Raw genomic sequence first — 17,207 nt, 5'->3', positions numbered from 1 at the left:
GTCTCAACAGACAGCAAACCTCCACACATCCTGCCATGTCACTGTTGGAATTTTCAAGTTGGGTGGAATCTTAAGGACCAGCTAGAGCAGCTCAGCCCCGAAAATGAGAAAGTGAAGTCCTGTGACGTGACAGGCTTCTAAAGGTCACATGGCACATCCGCCAGGCCCCCGAGAGTACGCTGGGCCTCGCTCCCACACCACTGCTCTTTGTAAAGTCCTGTGGCCCCTTTTTGTTGTCTGACAACATCTAGAGAAATTGCTGTGAGTTTAGGTGGAACACTGGTGCTTACATTATGAATGAGCCCCACCAGGTTCTGAAGATGTGTCTTGTGCCTGTGGCTCATGTCAGGGGGAGCCTTTCAGGGACACAGTGGCATCACCAGCCGGGCCCTGTGTGTTGAAATGGTTATGGTGGAACTACGTGGGCTCATGAAACGTGAGAGGCTTCCTGTTGGACTTTTTGTGGCCAGTGTTTATAGGATCCTGCCAGCAGAGAGCCTGGGCCTAGCGCCCAAAGGCTGGAGTTGGGAGCTGGGGTGCGCAGAGCCCTGGAAGGGTTTGGCAGGGCAGGGGAGAAGGGAGTAACAGTCTCACTCTGTGCTTCAGGCTTTTTCTTGCTGGTTCAAGTGTCCACTAAAAGCAGCTAACGTAATCAGTACAGCTCCTCTATTTTGGGAAATCAAACCCCAAATCTTTAATTTGATTTACAAAGCTTTCCAGGATCTTGCCTTTGCCTCCCTTTCCAGTCGTGCCACTCGGGAGTTATTTCTGTTAGAAAATAGATATTTCCCTCTCAGTGTCCCCAAACGTGAAAGAAAAGTCATCGTCATCAATAGTCTTGGGTATAAGAGAGGGCAGACCTCACTGGAAGGGGACCAGTGAGCAGGCTGTTCACAGAGCAAAAGGGAGGGTGGATCTCCACGGACAATCACCGGCTTCAAGTCTTGCTTCTGCTGCCTCCTGGCTGTGTGTCCTTGGGCACGTCACTTGACTCCTGTGCTCCAGTTTCCTCATCTTCCCAATGGGCCGTTGTACAGACTAAACGAGTAAATGCACATAAAGCACCTGGAGCCATGCCAGGCCCGATGTGAGCACTTGGGCCTCATGGACTCATGTTATTAGACCTGGTAGGCCCGGCGCAGGGAACCAAGCCTGTCAATTTAAAGGGGAGTGGCAGGAGGAACTCATTTTTAATGACAGGCAAAAAGGGAAAATATTGTAATACATGGCTTCTTATTTTCCTTTCCCCTTTTTCTTGCCTTTGAATTTATAATGTTGCTTATTTGGTATTTAAGATTCTTGCTCTGGAGCTTTGAACATTTTGAAAGAAAAAGTGTCGTTTAATAAATGCTGTCATTTGACATTCTGGTTACTATTTTAGGGCAGCATGGTAGGTAGACACTGCTAGTTACTTACCCAATATCTATTTTCCTTTTTTTCTTCCAGGATTGCCAGATTTAGAAAATGAAAACGCAAAACTCCAAGTTAAATTTGAATTTAAGTAGACAATGAATACTTTTTTGGTATGTGTTTCAAATATTGCATGGGCAATTTAACTGGGTGTCCTGTATTTTATCTGGCTCAACTTTGTTTAGACAGCAGCGTGCAGAGCTGAAAAGATAACTTTTATAACATCTTTGCAGCTAGGGGTGGTCACAACAGAGTGCTTTCCTTTGGAATGAAACTTTTCTAGGAGAAAGTACTTTGCTTCCCTCCTTGGATTCTGGCTGGAATTCAAATGCAATGCCTGGCGACACAGCAGCCATGTTGTAACCATGAAGTGGCTAGCTGTGTAGTAAGGCTGACAGAGCAGGAAGCCAGAAAGGACACAGAGTCCTGAGGCTTTGGTCCTTCTTTATATGTTCATATATAACATTTGCATGAAGAAGACGCCCACATCTGTTTATGCCACTGATATTCAGGGCTCTCAGCTGAATACAGTTTTAACTGATATATACAGGAAACACATATTTCAAACAAAATCTCATGTGAAACTCCATATGGGTTGAAGTTCTGGTTAAAGCAGTCTGGTAGGGAGGAAAAAGGGGACATAGCTTCATTGCTTGAATGTCTGTTCCACTCCTTCTCCCTTCTCCTGGATTTTGGGGGATGCCCTGTGGAGCCCCTCACTTTCCATGGAACACATCTTTAAGCCAGGAAACGACCAACTCTTCCCCACTCTTAGTTGCATTTTTCTCAACTCTTTAGGACAGGGGTTGAGGAGGGTGTCCTGCGGATTGCACAAATGCCTGCTGGACTGATCAGAGCCCTGGATCCCATACCTGGAGTCGGGAGCTTCCCCCAGGGCCCTGCAGCTCCCACCCTGGTTGCTGTGCACCGCGGAATGGGCCCGTCAGGAAACAGGAAGGGAGCCTGCTCCACTCAGGTCATTTGTCTGCCTCCTAATCCAGCTAAGGCACAGGCTGGAGACCTCAGTTAGGGAAGTCCTTCCCTGCCCCCTTGGGAACGCTGGCCCCACCTGGGTGCTGGTTTCACCACTTTGTTACCAAAGTCTGTCACAGACAGGCATCGGGTGAACTTACAGCTCAGCCTGCAGACGTAGCCCCAGGGCAGCATGGCTGGACTGAGCTGTGCACAGACGCCTGCTGCGTGCTGTGGCTCCCCTGCGGATGGAAGTCTTGGCCCCTGGACCCGGCATTCGAGGCCTTCCGAGACATTCTGCCCTTGGAATGCTTGCCTCTCAATTGATCTGTCCTCAGTGGCTTGTTATTATTTTTTAATATTCAATCGGTCATGTATCAGTAGTTATGCAAAATGTGGCAAAAATGAATGACTGAAGAAAAATGAAATGGAAAAAGAAAAAATCTGAAAATACACAAAATAAAAGCCCACACTGTTTTGCCATTGGATTCAACAGACCTGAAACTATCCTTGCAGGAGGCCCTCGGTGCCCACCTGTAGGCCACGCTCACCAGCTGCACCAGAGCTGTGCTTCCAGCACCCAAAAGCTCCCTCCCTGAGCTGCACCCAGGCCTGCTCCCCACTCTCCTCACCAGCTGCACCCGTTTCTCCCACGGCCCACCCAGGGTACTATTGATCCTTTAGTCCTCTTCTGCCAGTGTACCCCATGGCCCGGGACAACCCCTAGTATGCAATGGCTCTTTCTCGTGGGCAATGCGTGGAGGCACACATCAGGGCCCTGCTTTTAAGAAGGAAGTACTGAGACCTGGGTGCCGCCTCTTCTAGGAGCCATGGATGCCGGGGCTTACCCCCAGAGGCTCTGAATTGAACGGTTAGGAGGGAGCCTGCACACACCGGAGAGCTCTGAGCACCAGGCGAGTCTCCCATGTGGCCAGGTTGGGAGCCATCGCTGTTCACGTGGCCAGGGCTGCCTTGCAGAGGAACTCATCTTACTTTGCCACCGTGAAAATGTAACTGTGTTTATCATGTCATGACCTCCCTTGCTACAGTCGCTCTTGTCTTTTGTGTTCTATTTAATTTTTTAAAATGCTGGTGGCCCAGTTACTAAATTTTTTTTTTTTTTTTTACCACCACTCATGGGCAGGACCTGTTACGTGAGACATGCACCAAAGCACAGAGAGGGACAGCCACGATCCTGCCCGGAACGGGTCTTCAGAACTGGGCAGAGCATGGCTCCTTTTGGTGGGGGCCCCAGAACTCCTTTTCAAAGGCAATGGCAGGACGGGATCCACAGTGTGTGGCCCTTTGATAAGGAGGCATCCTCCAGCCAGAGTCGACACCACGTGGACAAGGTCTCAGTGCTGCTTAACACTGTTTTGGGTGCAGAACAAAGAGCGGTTGGAACATTTCTCGTCTAGTCTCCCCCTCTGTACGTGTCCTGACTTTCTAGCTTGTTCAAAGTGGTCAAAGACCCAAGGCTGGTCTGGCACAGAAGGGGTTGTGCCTACATGTAGGGAGGCGCTGACCCTTCTGTCTCCCCTTGTATGTCCCCAGGGACAGGACAGCCCCCTGCCTGTTGTCCCCAGTGTCCTCTGTGAATGGGGACCAGCTGTCTTTCGGGTAACTCCCTCCTCCTTCACCTCTGTCCACTCGCTCCGGTAGCCACCCCTTCCACGTGCAGTATGGCTCTGCATCCCTGAGAGCCTCGATGACTCCTCTCCTCTGCCTCTTCTCTAGTGTTGGGTCCTATATCTGTCAGTTAATTACCTATTCATTATAAGAACATATTTGTCTTGGGTCAATATTTAACTTTTCAAATTGATCTTCTTTACTCAATAAATTGTGACCGTGGGTGTCTGTTCCTCGTGGGCTCAACACTGCCAGGCATGTAGAAATTGCTCGATGCAGTTTCACTGGCTTGTGGACAGGCAGTCATGCTTCTCTGTGCTTCTGTGATTCCATGCTAAAGAAAGTCAGTAGCAAGCAAACAGCAGAGCTTTAGTGGGTAAGGACAGGATTTTACCTTGAAAAAGGCAGCACGAAAGAGAGTTAAGACTCAAGTTTCCTTTATTAAGGAAAATTGAAATCTAGGTACCTACAGATGCTCTTTGACTTATATGATATGGTTAGGTCTCGATAAACCCATTGTAAGTCAAAAATGCTTTTAATACACCTAACCTACCGAATGTCTATGTTACATATGCGTAGAGCACTTATATTTGCGTCCAGTTGGGCAAAATCATCTAACACAAGCTGATTTTATTGGTATTAAAATTGATGTAATATATGTACATATTTTAGTACATGTGATAGTTTAATATGTTCATATAATTTGTATAGGTCAAATCAGAGTAATCAGGAGATCTATCACCTTAAATATTTCTTTATGCTAAAAACATTGGAATTCTATCTATTTTGAAATATACAATAGATTGTTATAAACTTTAGTGTCCCTACTGATCTAGAACTACCATGTGATCCAGAAATCTCACTATTGGGCATATATCCAAAAGAAAAAATTATTGAAGAGACATCTGCACTCCGTGTTTTTTGCAGCACTATTGACAAGAGCCAAGATGTGGAATCAATCTAAGTGCCCATCAGTGGATGAATGGATAAAGAAAGTGTGGTGTAAATACACAGTGGAACACTCTTCAGCCATTTGCAACACAGATAGAACTGGAGGCCATTATGTTAAGTGAAACAAGCCAAACAGAAAGGTAAATACTGCATGTTCTCGGATGTGGGAGCTGAAGTGGATCTTCTGAAGATAGAGAATGGACTGGTGTTACCAGGGGCTGGGAAGGATTGGGAGTGGGGGGATGAAGAGAGGTTGATTGATGGGTACACAATCTCACATAATGTATTGTATGCTTTACTGGAATAAAAACAGAATGGTTGTATGGGTACTCTAAGTATGGTTTCTCCTAAACACATACGGCTTCCACACCATCATAAAATTGAAAAATCATTAAGTCAAGCACTGTCTGTAATATAACTTAATACAATGCTAAGGTCCTTCATTTAATTGTAACATAAGTCACTCAAGTGTTGCCATCCTGGATGATTTTCTTGGATTTTTTTTTTTTTTTTTTTAGACAAGGTCTTCTTGCTCTGTCTGGAGTGCAGTGGTGTGATCACAGCTCATACTCGTAGGCTCAAGCAATCTTCTCATCTCAGCCTCCAGAGGAGCTGCGACTACTGGCATGTTCCACCATGCCCAGTTAATTATTATTATTGTTTTTTGTAGAGATGGGGTTTTGCCATGTTGTTCAGGGTAGTCTCAAACTCTTGGGCTCAAGCGATCCTCCCTCCTCAGCCTCCCAAAGTGCCGTGTGCCACCATACCCGGCCCCTCTTTGATTTTTTAAAAGTGCCTGCTAGCTCATCAGCACAGGAGCAAGGCAACTTGGAGCCACAATGAGACAGATGATTGCCAATGTTGTTTCATTTCAGTTCTTAAATTCCTGCATGGGGCGCTTACTGATGAGTCTGTCTCTCCTCTCAGGTAAGCCAGGCCTCCATCCACTCCTGCACAGCAGGCAACGCTGCATGGTGGCCCAGGGTTCATGGTGGGCACGCCGTACCCCTCACCCCCTCCACGTGGAGTCTGGCTGAGGGCTCCCTCCCGCATGCCAGACCTGGCATTTTGGTGCAGGCCCTTGCATTTCTGGCTGTGCTGCGCAGTCTCACCCTTGAGAAGAAGGGGGCGCTGTTGCCTCAGCCTTGCAGAGTTTCTCTGTGGTCAAACCACCCTGCCAGCCTCCCTGCTGCAGCCGGCAGCACGTCACTCCATGCAGGAGGGGAGCCCCACCTAAGGTAGGCTGTGAATTAATGTTTTTTAAAGCCCCAGGTATTCAGGTTTAAAAAAGGCCCAGGGACATGAGGCTGCAATTTTTTGCTCTATTGAAGAAAAGAAAAACCTGTAGAATTTTAACAGTGACAATGAGGTTGAAGCTACAGATGCTGCACCTTGGGGGTCTTGGGGTCCCTCCTGCTCCCCAGGGGAGTCCATCAGTTCCCACAGAGGATCTGCTAGAATTGCTGAAATCAGACTCGCACCCACCCAGCAGACCTGCACCAAGTTCTGGGGCCAGTTCTGGTGTGGGCAGGGGGTTGGTGGCTGCTTTGTCATTAGGGTCCCCGATGTGGGACATGAGCTTGATGAGTGGGCCCCCTGAGGATGCTGGTCTGTTCTTCCCCAGAATCTGCCTATGGCTCAGCCTCAGAACCTCAGGAATGGAAACAGGAGCAGAGAGCTGCCTATGCAGGGAGGTCCTGGGTCCAGTTTCCGTCTCACTCCCCAATGAGCTTGTGAACTGAGGCAGTGGCATTCTCTGCCTGGCCCTTTTGTCTGGTTGGAGAATGAGACCTACTGCCTGGAGCGGTGGGGCCTGGATGCAGGCCTTGGCGCAGGGCGCTTTGCAAACTGCCTGGTGCTTTGCAGATGCCTCTCACTGCAACCTTCCCCTCCAAGCCCGCAGCCTTTAGGACTTCCTGCTCCTCTGCTGCTCCCTCCCTCCCTCTCCCCTCCCTGGCACTCTCTGTCTGGCTGCCCAGGGCACTGACTCACTGGAGTGCCCCTGGCTCACCGCCAGCAGACATTTCCCTGTCACCGCCAAGGGCTGAGGAGGTGGCTGAGGCTCTGGCCCCAGAGCCTGGAGTCCAGGGCAGCTGCAGAGGAGCAGCTGGGTGCCATGCGGGCCTCTGGGAAATGTCCCAGACACCTGCCTTGGAAGCCCCAGGGGCAAAACAGCCACTGAACTCTACAGGAGCCCCACCCCGAGGCCACTTCTCCCTCAGGGAACCAGTGCGCTGTGTGGGGTGGAGCGAGTGAGGTCGGGAAGCTGGGGCCATGTCCGGTGACAAGGAGGATCCCTCCCGGACATGGGCGAGGCTGGGAGTGGGCAGCCAACTAGCCAGCCATGGGTCCTGGGAGCTGGCTTATTTTGGTTGTTAGGTTTATGGCCATATTAAGAGAACAGCAATTTTGGCGAATGCCCTACAAGTAGACACTCAAAACCTACATTGGTAGAGAATAAATATTTCTTATTTTATCAGTGCAAAAGAACACAAAACTGTCTTTTCTCTCTCTCCACTCTTTTTTTTTTTGAGAGGAAGTCTTGCCCTGTCGCCCAGGCTGGATTGCAGTTTGCAATGGCACGATCTCGGCTCACTGCATCCTCTGCCTCCCGGGTTCAATCGATTCTCCTGCCTCAGCCTCCCGAGTAGCTGGGATTACAGATGTGCACCATCACTTCTGGTTAATTTTTTGTATCTTTAGACAAAGTTTCACCATGTCAGCCAGACTGATCTCGAACTCCTGACCTCATGATCTGCCCACCTTGGCCTCCCAAAGTGCTGGGATTACAGACGTGATCCACCACTCCGGGCCCTCTCTCTCCACTCTTTAAAATAATCCTTGTCTCCTTTTTGCTGTGATTTCGCGTCCTGCAGGTGGGAGGTACCAGCAGGTCTGGACAGGCGGGACTTGCCTCGTGTCTTCCAGTCTGGGTTGGCTTCATGGCTACCCTTCCCACGAGGCCTCCGCATTGGTGCTGGGGAACGAGGCAGCAACTTGATCCTCAAGTTGCTCTGATTTGTCCTTACACAGTAGCCCTCTTCTCTAGTAGGCGTGTCAGGGTGGTCAGGAGACAGGAGGCGGGGGCTGGGGAGGGGTTAGGCCTCAGCCCGCATGGGGGGTGTCCTCTGCAGGGAGGTGAGCAGCTTGGCATCCACCAGCACCAATCATTCTGTGGGCTTCAGGCTGTAGCAGGGCTCTAGTTGCCTGCTTCCTGGCCCTGGAATGACTTGGGTACGGGGAGTGTTGGCTGGACGTGCAAGAGTCAGATAATGGAGGTGGGTGGGAGATAGGGCTGAGATGTTTTGTCCCCTCCACATATGTTGAAATGTGGCCACCAATGCTGGAGGTGGGCCTGCTGGGAGGTGTTTGGCTCATGAGGGCTGATGCCTCCTCAGTGGTTGCTGCTGTCCTCGTGGTAATGAGTTCTCACTACGAGTTCACGCAAGTTCTGGTTTAAAGAGCCTGGCACCTCCTCCCTCTCTCGGGCTCCTTCTCTCGCCAGGTGAGGCGCCTGCTCCCCCTTTGCCTCCTGCCATGAGTGGAAGCTTCCCAAGGCCTCACCAGATGCAAATGTTGGTGCCATGCTTTCCTGTACAGCCTGCAGAACTGTGAGCCAAAGAAACCGCTTTTCTTTATAAATTACCCAGTTTCAGGTATTTCCTTGCAGCAACATGAAAGACTAATACAGTGGGGCCCACCAAGCTGCCTTGTAGCCGGAGGGAATCTCTTTGGCCAACAGTTGGCCTTGAGAATGTCAAACAGACATGCAGAATCTAAGAAAACACAGAACGGGCAGACAGAGAGCGGGCTTTTCCTTCATGCTGTGTATTAGAAAAGGGGAGATTCCCATTCCTGAGGCTGTGTCAGGGTGTGGGGGGTTGTGGCCTGCCCTGGCCTGAGGTGTGCTCCTTTTAAGACTTCCCACCCATTGGTCAAAGCGTCCACCCTGAATGGACCAGGTTGCTGGTGGACACTGATCCCTGTGGCCAGGGCCTCCGAGCATTTGGTGTTCAGCTCATCGGGGACTCTGTGGACACCAGAGGGCAGAATGGGGTCTGTCTGCCCCAAAGCCCCGTGGGGAGTGAGCGTGAATTACCCCAGAGTCTGTGTAGGGAAGCCTCCTGGAGCCTGGCGCTTTCTCCTTTACGGTGGCTTTCAGTTTGTGGATTTTTCTGAAGTTATTGGCCTTGGAGCTTGTGTCAAGTTTCCCGAAAACCACTCCCAGTGTTGGTGATTTTCTCAGGAGGACTCACAGCCCTCATCACGTGGTGCTATCCTCACAGCATGGTTCATTACTACGAAAGGACACAGAGCAAGCCAGCAGGGGAAAGTCACGTGGGGCAGAGTCCGGGGATCTGGGCGCAAGTTCCCAAGAGCCTGTCCCAGTGCAGCTACACAGGACAAGGTTATTTTCTCCAGTGTCAGGTTATGACAACACTTGTGAACTGTCAGCTACAGGGATACTCTTAGGGACTTAGCGCCCAGGGTTTTTACTAGGGGCGGGACTCTAGGCACCTTCTGCCTAGCATGTACCCAAATTCCAGGCTCCCCGAGGGAAAGCAGGTGTTCAGTGGAAAGCACACTTGTTAAAAGTGGCTGAGGCACTTACCAGATGGTAAGGCACCTTACCATCTGGGGACGCTGGGGATCCTGCAGCCCACTGTGCAGGGATGGGGGTGCCGTGCTGCATCCCAGGGGTGAGGAGGGTTGTTTGGCTGGGGGGCTCTGTCAGTAGAATGCAGAGGGGAGGGTCCCTCCTGATGTTCCCAGGAGTGAAGGCAGCTCTTCATAGTGAGTCTAATGTTGGGCCCTGCACTAACACAAGCAGGTGCCCGGCAGGCGTTTGCCGAGGGAGGGGAAGAATGAAGCAATGTATGGTGGGGTTTCTAGAACCCTCCCTGGCGATGGCTTCTCCGTGGAGGGTAGTGAATCCCACAGCCTCACAAGGCCCTCAGCTGGGGTGAGTTTCAGGCCACACAGGCTCACTGGCCCTATGACCTGATGTGAGGGCCACCAGGGCAGGGCTTTTAGATGCTTCCCCTGTGCTGTGTTCTCGGAGGCCTGAACACACAGAGGCTCACTAAATACTTGCTTGTTGAGAAAGGCCAATCCCTAAACAAACCACTGTGATGGGGGCTTAGCAGGTGCCAGTTGACTTAGCTTGTCCCCGCTGTCCTTGGAGCCTGAGGCAAAAGGAGCTTCCCCTCATGCACCAGAGACCCTTCCCTTCTGTGGGAAGAGGAAAGGGTTACCTGGGAGACTCTGTCCTGTTCTGGCACAGGAAGGGGGAAAGGACATGACTAGCAAGCTTGGCGGGGGCTGCTGCATGTGGCTTGGGCTGCTGCCCATAGGCAGGATGTCCTCTGTGGCCAGGGGCTGGCTGATTTCTGCCTTGTGTTTTTACCTCTTTGCTCTTCTGGGAGGAGGAAGCTGGATCTGGGAGTGGGGCAAGGGGAGGTTGGCGGCTGCAGGAGGGATGCCTGAAACCCAGCCTTCCTTGGTCTGTGGCCTGAGGTGAGGCCACACAGGGTGGTGATGGCCTGCCCTTGCTGGAGCACGTGCAGCTTCTGCGTCATGAGCTTGGAGACTAGGGCCACACTCTGTGTTGTCATCTGTTCTGCTTCCCTGTCCCCTGCTACTTAGCCCCTTCAGGAACTGCCCCTTCCTGCAGGGGTGACAGGGATCCCTCCCTGAGGCAGAACTCCACCCCCGAGGCCCATGTGGCCCTTCCCTGGCATGTGCTCCCTTGCCAAGGGAGCTACTATGGAAGGTGTCTCATGGGTTCCTGGGGGCTGCCTCTGAGCTGTGCAGGCTTTTCTCCACATGAGGGCCCTGGCAGAGGGACCACTGGGCTGGAATCCATGCTCTGCACCCTGGGCTGGGGCTGTTCTGTCCAGAGGAAGGGGCTCCCCCTCCCACTTCTCACAAAGGGACCCTGTGGACAAGCAGGGGCAGGGGAGCCTGGCACGGTCCAGGCAGGGCAGGCTCTTCTCCCTGTAGTGCCCAGATTATGATGAGTGACCCGGTTCCTGGGCTGCTGTTACGTGTGCGGGGCTCTGAGCTGCTTCTGCAGGTTCTGGTGCAACCGCAGTATTAGGGTGCAAGGAACATGGGGTGAGGGCCTTGGAGCTGCTGGGGCTCTTGGAGCTTTGTCCTTAGCGCTTGCCAGCTTTGGAGAACTTGCCTGCAGTTCCCAGTGTGGCTGAGAGTACAGACTTGAAGGACACACAGAAAAAGGGCAAGGTCGAGCTTGGCCTTTGCATCTGGATGGTGGCCAGGCTGTTGGCCACACCCTGGGGGTAGTTTATGTGACAGCCATTGCCTCCACTGGTTGGGGCAGGACTGCTGGGTGGTAGCACTGTGGAGAGCTCACGTTGGCTTTACTGCAAGGCCCGCAGTTGCCCCTCATGTCTGTTCCTCTACTTGTCCATCTGGAAACTACCCAAGCTCCAAGACTCAGCCCAAAGTCTCCTGGTCTGTGAAACCACCCTGCCCGTAGCCTGACTCTCCTGGGAGAATTAATTACTTTTAGAAGAAACACACACTCATTCCACCTTCCGAGGACAGCATCTTGCTCTAGTGACTCAGTCTGGGAAAGACAAAAACTGTGATCTGATGGAGTGATTGTTGGTGCTCTTGGCAGTGTGTGTGTGTGTGTGCACGTGGAGGTTGTGTGTGTACATGTGTGTGTATGCATGTGTGTACCAGCACACACACAGGAAAGTGCATGGGTAGGCTTAGTAATCCAGAACCTGTTAAGCATCACCCAGGGCTTGTGATGGGGCCTGTTGATTTATCGTCTTATCATGATGTTTTTACCTGAAACCATTTTCAGCTCGATTTCTGTTTGACAGGGTACCGAGTGAGACCCAGCTGACCTGGCAAATGACAGGGACACTTTTTATCCTTCCAACTTAACCTTTCCGTCCTGACTTAACCTTTCCCTCTTTGACACAAATGAAGAAATTAGGGCTCTTGACTGCTACTGATTTAAGGGGATTACAGAGGCACTGCCAGCGAGCATGAGCACAAGAGTTTAGCGCCTCTCCGCAGCTGAGAGAGGATGCTGCATACTTGAGGCCTGGGACCTCGGAGAAGACCTTCTTCAGCTGAAACCACACCTTATTCTTGTCCCAGTTGAAGGCTTCCCAACGGTCTTCATGTGGCACTTGCTGTGTGCCAGGCCCCACTCTGGGCACTTGGTTTATTTAATTCTAACCATGGTCCTAGGCGATGGGCGCTGGTATGACTGTGGGAAAGGGACAAGGTGGGAGATGTGAACGAACTTCCGGAGCCCTCCCGCGGGCAGCCTAGCTCCCCGCCTCCTCCAACACCTTCTGTTGCTTTTCCAGCACAGCCAGTACTGGGCTCTTGGGTTCGAGCACGGGGCGGGGTGAAGGGTGCTGGGAGGTCACATTCTTGCTTCCCAGCACTGAAGACTGGAAGAATGAATGGCACAGATGAACAAGGCTGTCCCGTATCCGCTGCTCACTAGAGGCTTCACAGCTGCGTAGGGACACAGGACATCTGTACAATAAACACCAATGGTATTAGTGCCCTAGGGCTGCAGGAACAAAGCACCACAGACTGGGGGTGCTGGAACAGCAGAAACTCAGGCTCTCCCATTTCTGGATGCCGGAAGTCCAAAATCTAGTGTCGGCAGGGCTGTGTCCTCTCTGAGGTTTCCAGGGGAGGAGGCTTCCTTGTTTCTCTGGCTTCTGGTGGTGGCTGGCAATGCTCGGCATTCCTTGGCTTGTGGACACAGCACTGAAATTGCAGCCCTTATCTTCACGTGGCCTTCGTTGTGGCGCTCTGTGTCCAAATGTCCCTCTCCTCTAAGGACACCAGTCATCGGATTAGGCCAGCTCTAATCCGGTGTGCCTCATCTTGATTTAACTAACTACATCTGCAAAGACACTATTTCCAGATTACGTCACGTTCCGAGGTTCCTGGTGGACGTGAATTTTTGGAAGACGCTGTCCCACCGGGGACACCAGCCAGCCCCTCAGTCCCTCCCTCCGTCCCTCCACCCTTCAGAGGTGGTAAATGGTGGCTTGCTAACAGCGCCTGTAGCAGCCACCTCCTGGTGATGGCAAAGGAAGGGCCCTCTCAGTCGTAGGGGCCAATGGCGAGGAGGACCTGGGACGTGGTGTACTGAGCATTGTCCCTTCTCAGCAGCTCACTCCTTTGTGTGTCTGTGATGCGAAGGTTGTGACATCAGTCAGCCTCATGGAGAACTGGAACAACGGGCTCTGTGTCTTTGGAGAACGCGTCAAGACCAGGGCCCCTTCCCCTGCTCCCATGGTTCCCAGCGTTCTTGTCTCCTGAGAGAGGATGTAGTGGGTGTCATGTTCAGCATTGCAACTGGCCTCCGTGGAAACCAGGGTGGAGATCAGACGGGTGTGGGGGGAGCATGTGACTGAGCTCCTTCCCACTCTCTCCCAGGCACACACGGAGTCAGTGTAGGGAGGTGATGGGTAAGGGCTTGAGTTTTGGGGTTGCACAGCTTGTGGGGACCCCACCTCATTTCCTAGCTAGGCAGACCTGGCCCAGTGTCTGACCTTTCCCATCTGTAAATTAGGGGTGCAAATAGCATCCACCTCCCGGGTGTGGTGAAGGTGGAGCCAGTACCCAGCCAGCCCAGCTCTTTTTTGTTAGGATTGCCCCACTGCGGCCACACCCTTCCGTCTGCCCGCTCCTGTTCCCGCAGGTAGACTCAGCCTGTGGGATTCTGGCCTGGCTTCCCGGCCGCGAGCAGGCGCTTCAGATGCTCATTCCCGCCGCGGTCGGCTGTGGCGGCGTCTCATACCCGTTTCTGCTCGAATGATGCCAGCTGTCCTGCTGCGCCACTTTCGTCTGTCCTCGCATCCGCTGATGGGATTTCCGGTCGCTTCCACTTTGTGGCTCTTTTGAAGAATGCCGCTAGGAACATTCACACGCAGGTTTTTGGTGTGGACGTGTGTTTGTATTTCTCCTGGGCACACCCGGGATGGAGCTGCTGGGTCGCATGGAATTCCACCTGTGACTTACTGAAGAGCTGCCAGGCAGTTTCCCAGAGGGGCTTCATCGCTCTGCCTCCCCCCGCCGCTCCTCACACCCTGCCACTCCTCACCCCGCCGCTCCCCACACCCCCCGCCGCTCCCCACACCCCCCCCGCCGCCCCCCGCCGCTCCCCACCCGCCCCCCCGCCGCTCCCCACCCGCCCCCCCGCCGCTCCCCACCCAACCCCCCCGCGGCTCCCCACCCAACACCCCCGCGGCTCCCCACCCAACCCCCTTGCGGCTCCCCACCCAACCCCCCTGCGGCTCCGCACCCGCCCCCCCGCCGCTCCCCACCCAACCCCCCCGCGGCTCCCCACCCAACACCCCCGCGGCTCCCCACCCAACCCCCTTGCGGCTCCGCACCCGCCCCCCCGCCGCTCCACACACCCCCCCCGCCGCTCCCCACCCCCCCCCGCCGCTCCGCACCCGCCCCCCGCCGCTCCACACACCCCCCGCGGCTCCCCACCTGCCCCCCGCCGCTCCGCACACCCCCCCCCGCCACTCCGCACACCCCCCCCCCGCCGCTCCGCACACCCCCCCCGCCGCTCCGCACACCCCCCCCGCCGCTCCGCACACCCCTCCCGCCGCTCCACACCCGCCCCCCGCGGCTCCACACACCCCCCCCCGCGGCTCCACACCCCCCCCGCCGCTCCCCCCACCCCCCGCCGCTCCTCACCCCCCGCCGCTGGTCACGGGTCCACCCTTCAACTGCAGCCATCCCAGGGGGTGTGAAGTGGATGTCACTGTGGTTTTTATTTTCATTTCCCTGATACAGAATCCACAGAGACATAAACAGACGAGTGGTTCTGAGGGGTGGGGTGGGGCGTGAGGCAGGGAGAAGAGGGAGAAGGTTCTGGAATTAGATGGTGGTGATGGTCACACAAGGTGGTGAATTGAACATACTAAAAACCACTGACTTGTACATTTTAAAGTGGTGAATTTTATCCCAGTGAAAAAAAAACACCTTGCTCCTCCTTTGAGACCCAGCTCTCGCGCCCACTCCTCCAAGAGCCCGGGGCGTCTCTGCACCTCATTCATATCACTGGTGTGACTTTTGTATCTTGTGCTGTGATGTGGACAGCAGACCCTTCTCCCTTGTATGTTTAACACGCGTGTTGTGGTGTGGTGTGGTGTTGGCTGCTCAGGCCACACCCTGTCGTCCACCGCACTCGGGGAGTTTCCTGCGTGACACTGGAGTCAGCAGCGTGGTTGGAATCTGGTGATGGAGCTGGCCCCTGCCCACAGCCCCCGCCACATCAGTGGCTTTTCCCGCAGCTCCCCACAAAACGATGTGCCGCCTAGCAGAGATGAGAATCAGGTTTTCTTGTAAGAAAGAGTTGCCGAAGGAAAGCCGGTCACGTGCAGTGATGTTGTGAAAGAAAGTGATGACAAGCTAAAAAAAGAAGGACACTGAGGAAACATTATTATCAGCAGAGTTTATCTGGGCCAGATTTGGGGACCGCAACCCCGGGATGCTACCTCAGGAGTGTTCTGAGTTGCAGCGATTACAAGCAGATTTTTTAAGGACAAAATGAGGAGATGTGGCAAGGTGGTCCCAGCCCCTTCACCTAGAGGGGCCCTTGTTGACAGAGGTGAGCTGACGAATGATCAGTTGAAGACTCCCGTGCTTCTGGGAATAGTCATTGTGAGCATGTGGTCAGCCCCGTTGCTAGAATTCTTCCCATGAGCAGGTGGGGTCCAGGAACTTCAGGGGCTGACTGTGGCCTCATGCCCAGTACCTTTAGCCATTTTAATTTACCGAACCTCATTGTCCCATTCTGTTTTCAGGTTCTTGGCCATAAAATATGGCTTTTGGAAAAATAAAGCTGAGACTTGGAGTTCACGGTAGGGGCTCCCCCATCTGTGAACAGAAGCAGAAGTTTGGAACTGCCTTCTTTACTGCTCGAGAGGGAAAACTTGAGTGAAAACCAGGATGCTGGCGAATGTTGAGTAGCTAAGCTGCACAGGAAATACCACTTGATGACCTGCGATCCGGGGAAGCCGCGCCAGGGCTCTGCGAAGCTGCGGGCGAGGGAGGCGCCGGTGCGGGGGCTGCAGCTCAGCTCCGGGGGGGCGCACCTTTCTCCACGGGACCTGGGGCTCGGGTGCTCACGAGGCTGGGGCGCTGCAGGCCACCCGCAGGGGAAACTGAGGCCCTCCATTTTGTGGGGCTGGAAGACCTGTCCTTCCAAAAGCAGGTGTAGGCGGGAGCACCTGTGCAGTCCCTCTGTTCAGATCCTCACCCACTTTTAAATCAGGTAATTGCTTTTCTTGTTATTGCATTGAGTTCCTTATGTATTTTAGATATTACCCCCAAGAACATTTATTTTAAACACTAGCTAAAGCTCTCGTAAGAACTGATGTCTTATAAGGTAAAATACTGGTTTAAGAAAGAAGTTGATAAAGGGACAGCACCAGACAAAGAGTGGCAGCACCAGCAACCGGTGCCAGGGCTCCGTGCAGAAGGATCTGGATGGTCGCCTGGACGTGCTGCCGTGTCTTAGGTGGTTAGTCAATCCACATGATGGTTTTAAGTCAAATTCCCAGCTTTGGGACCAATCCTATCCCCCATGGCAATCCCAGAAACCCAATCCAGGACTCTTTGCACTGGGAGTTGTCAGAACTGTGTCTTCATCCCAGACAATTGGTTTCCCATACTCATACTTAGAGGGAACCCTGGCCCCTTTAAGGTGGGGCTCCCTCAACTTGGGACTCATTACTCCTCAGTTCAGCTCCCCTGCCATTGCTGGCCTCCTTGACAGAGTTCAGAGGATGCGGCTCCATCCTTCTCCCTCTGTCCCAGCTTCTTGTATGTGAAAACAAACCAGGGAGGCTGGAGGCCCTGAGTACATTTTTTTGAATTCTGGGCAGCAGCATCGGTGGCCTCGGTGGTGCACTGTGGTCAGGTGATTAACGGTCATGCTGATCTGTGGTGATAGTGCTTGTTGGCACCACAGTGAGAGTTCATGTTCTCACCTGTTTCAGAGATGGTGGGAGGTGCCCACAGGCAGGTGAGGAAACATCCTCCCTGGAGAAAAAGGCAGCAGGAGAGCGTCAGGAAGCTGGCAGAGCTGTCTGCTTCCACTAATCTTTACTATTGAGAGGCCCTGGCTCATTGTACAAATTGGGCACACGGCAACAGTGCTGGGATCAAAGGCAGTTGTATTCTGTCATCCCATGGCATCGCCGGGTACCCTTCGT

At 53.2% G+C, this 17,207-nt stretch overlaps 1 long non-coding RNA gene across 3 annotated transcripts in view; it reads left to right on the top strand.

Moving 5' to 3' along the window:
• Window positions 1-6,091: 6,091 nt before the first annotated feature.
• LOC129527907 (uncharacterized) overlaps window positions 6,092-17,207 on the top strand; it is a 34,143-nt gene continuing 23,027 nt past the window's right edge. For 2 of the 3 annotated variants that reach the window (XR_010131844.1, XR_010131843.1), the window contains exons 1-2: window positions 6,092-6,200; window positions 15,795-16,264. This is a non-coding gene — a long non-coding RNA (uncharacterized lncRNA). Of the gene's footprint in view, window positions 6,201-11,473; window positions 13,908-15,794; window positions 16,265-17,207 lie in introns of those variants that run through there. The other variant, XR_008672992.2, reaches the window with a different exon arrangement.

This window comes from Gorilla gorilla, chromosome 19 (genome assembly GCF_029281585.2).
Source record: "Gorilla gorilla gorilla isolate KB3781 chromosome 19, NHGRI_mGorGor1-v2.1_pri, whole genome shotgun sequence".
NCBI classification, from domain to species: Eukaryota; Metazoa; Chordata; class Mammalia; order Primates; family Hominidae; genus Gorilla; species Gorilla gorilla.
Note: the sequence above shows the minus strand (reverse complement) of the source record. Positions and strands in the feature narration are given on the sequence as shown.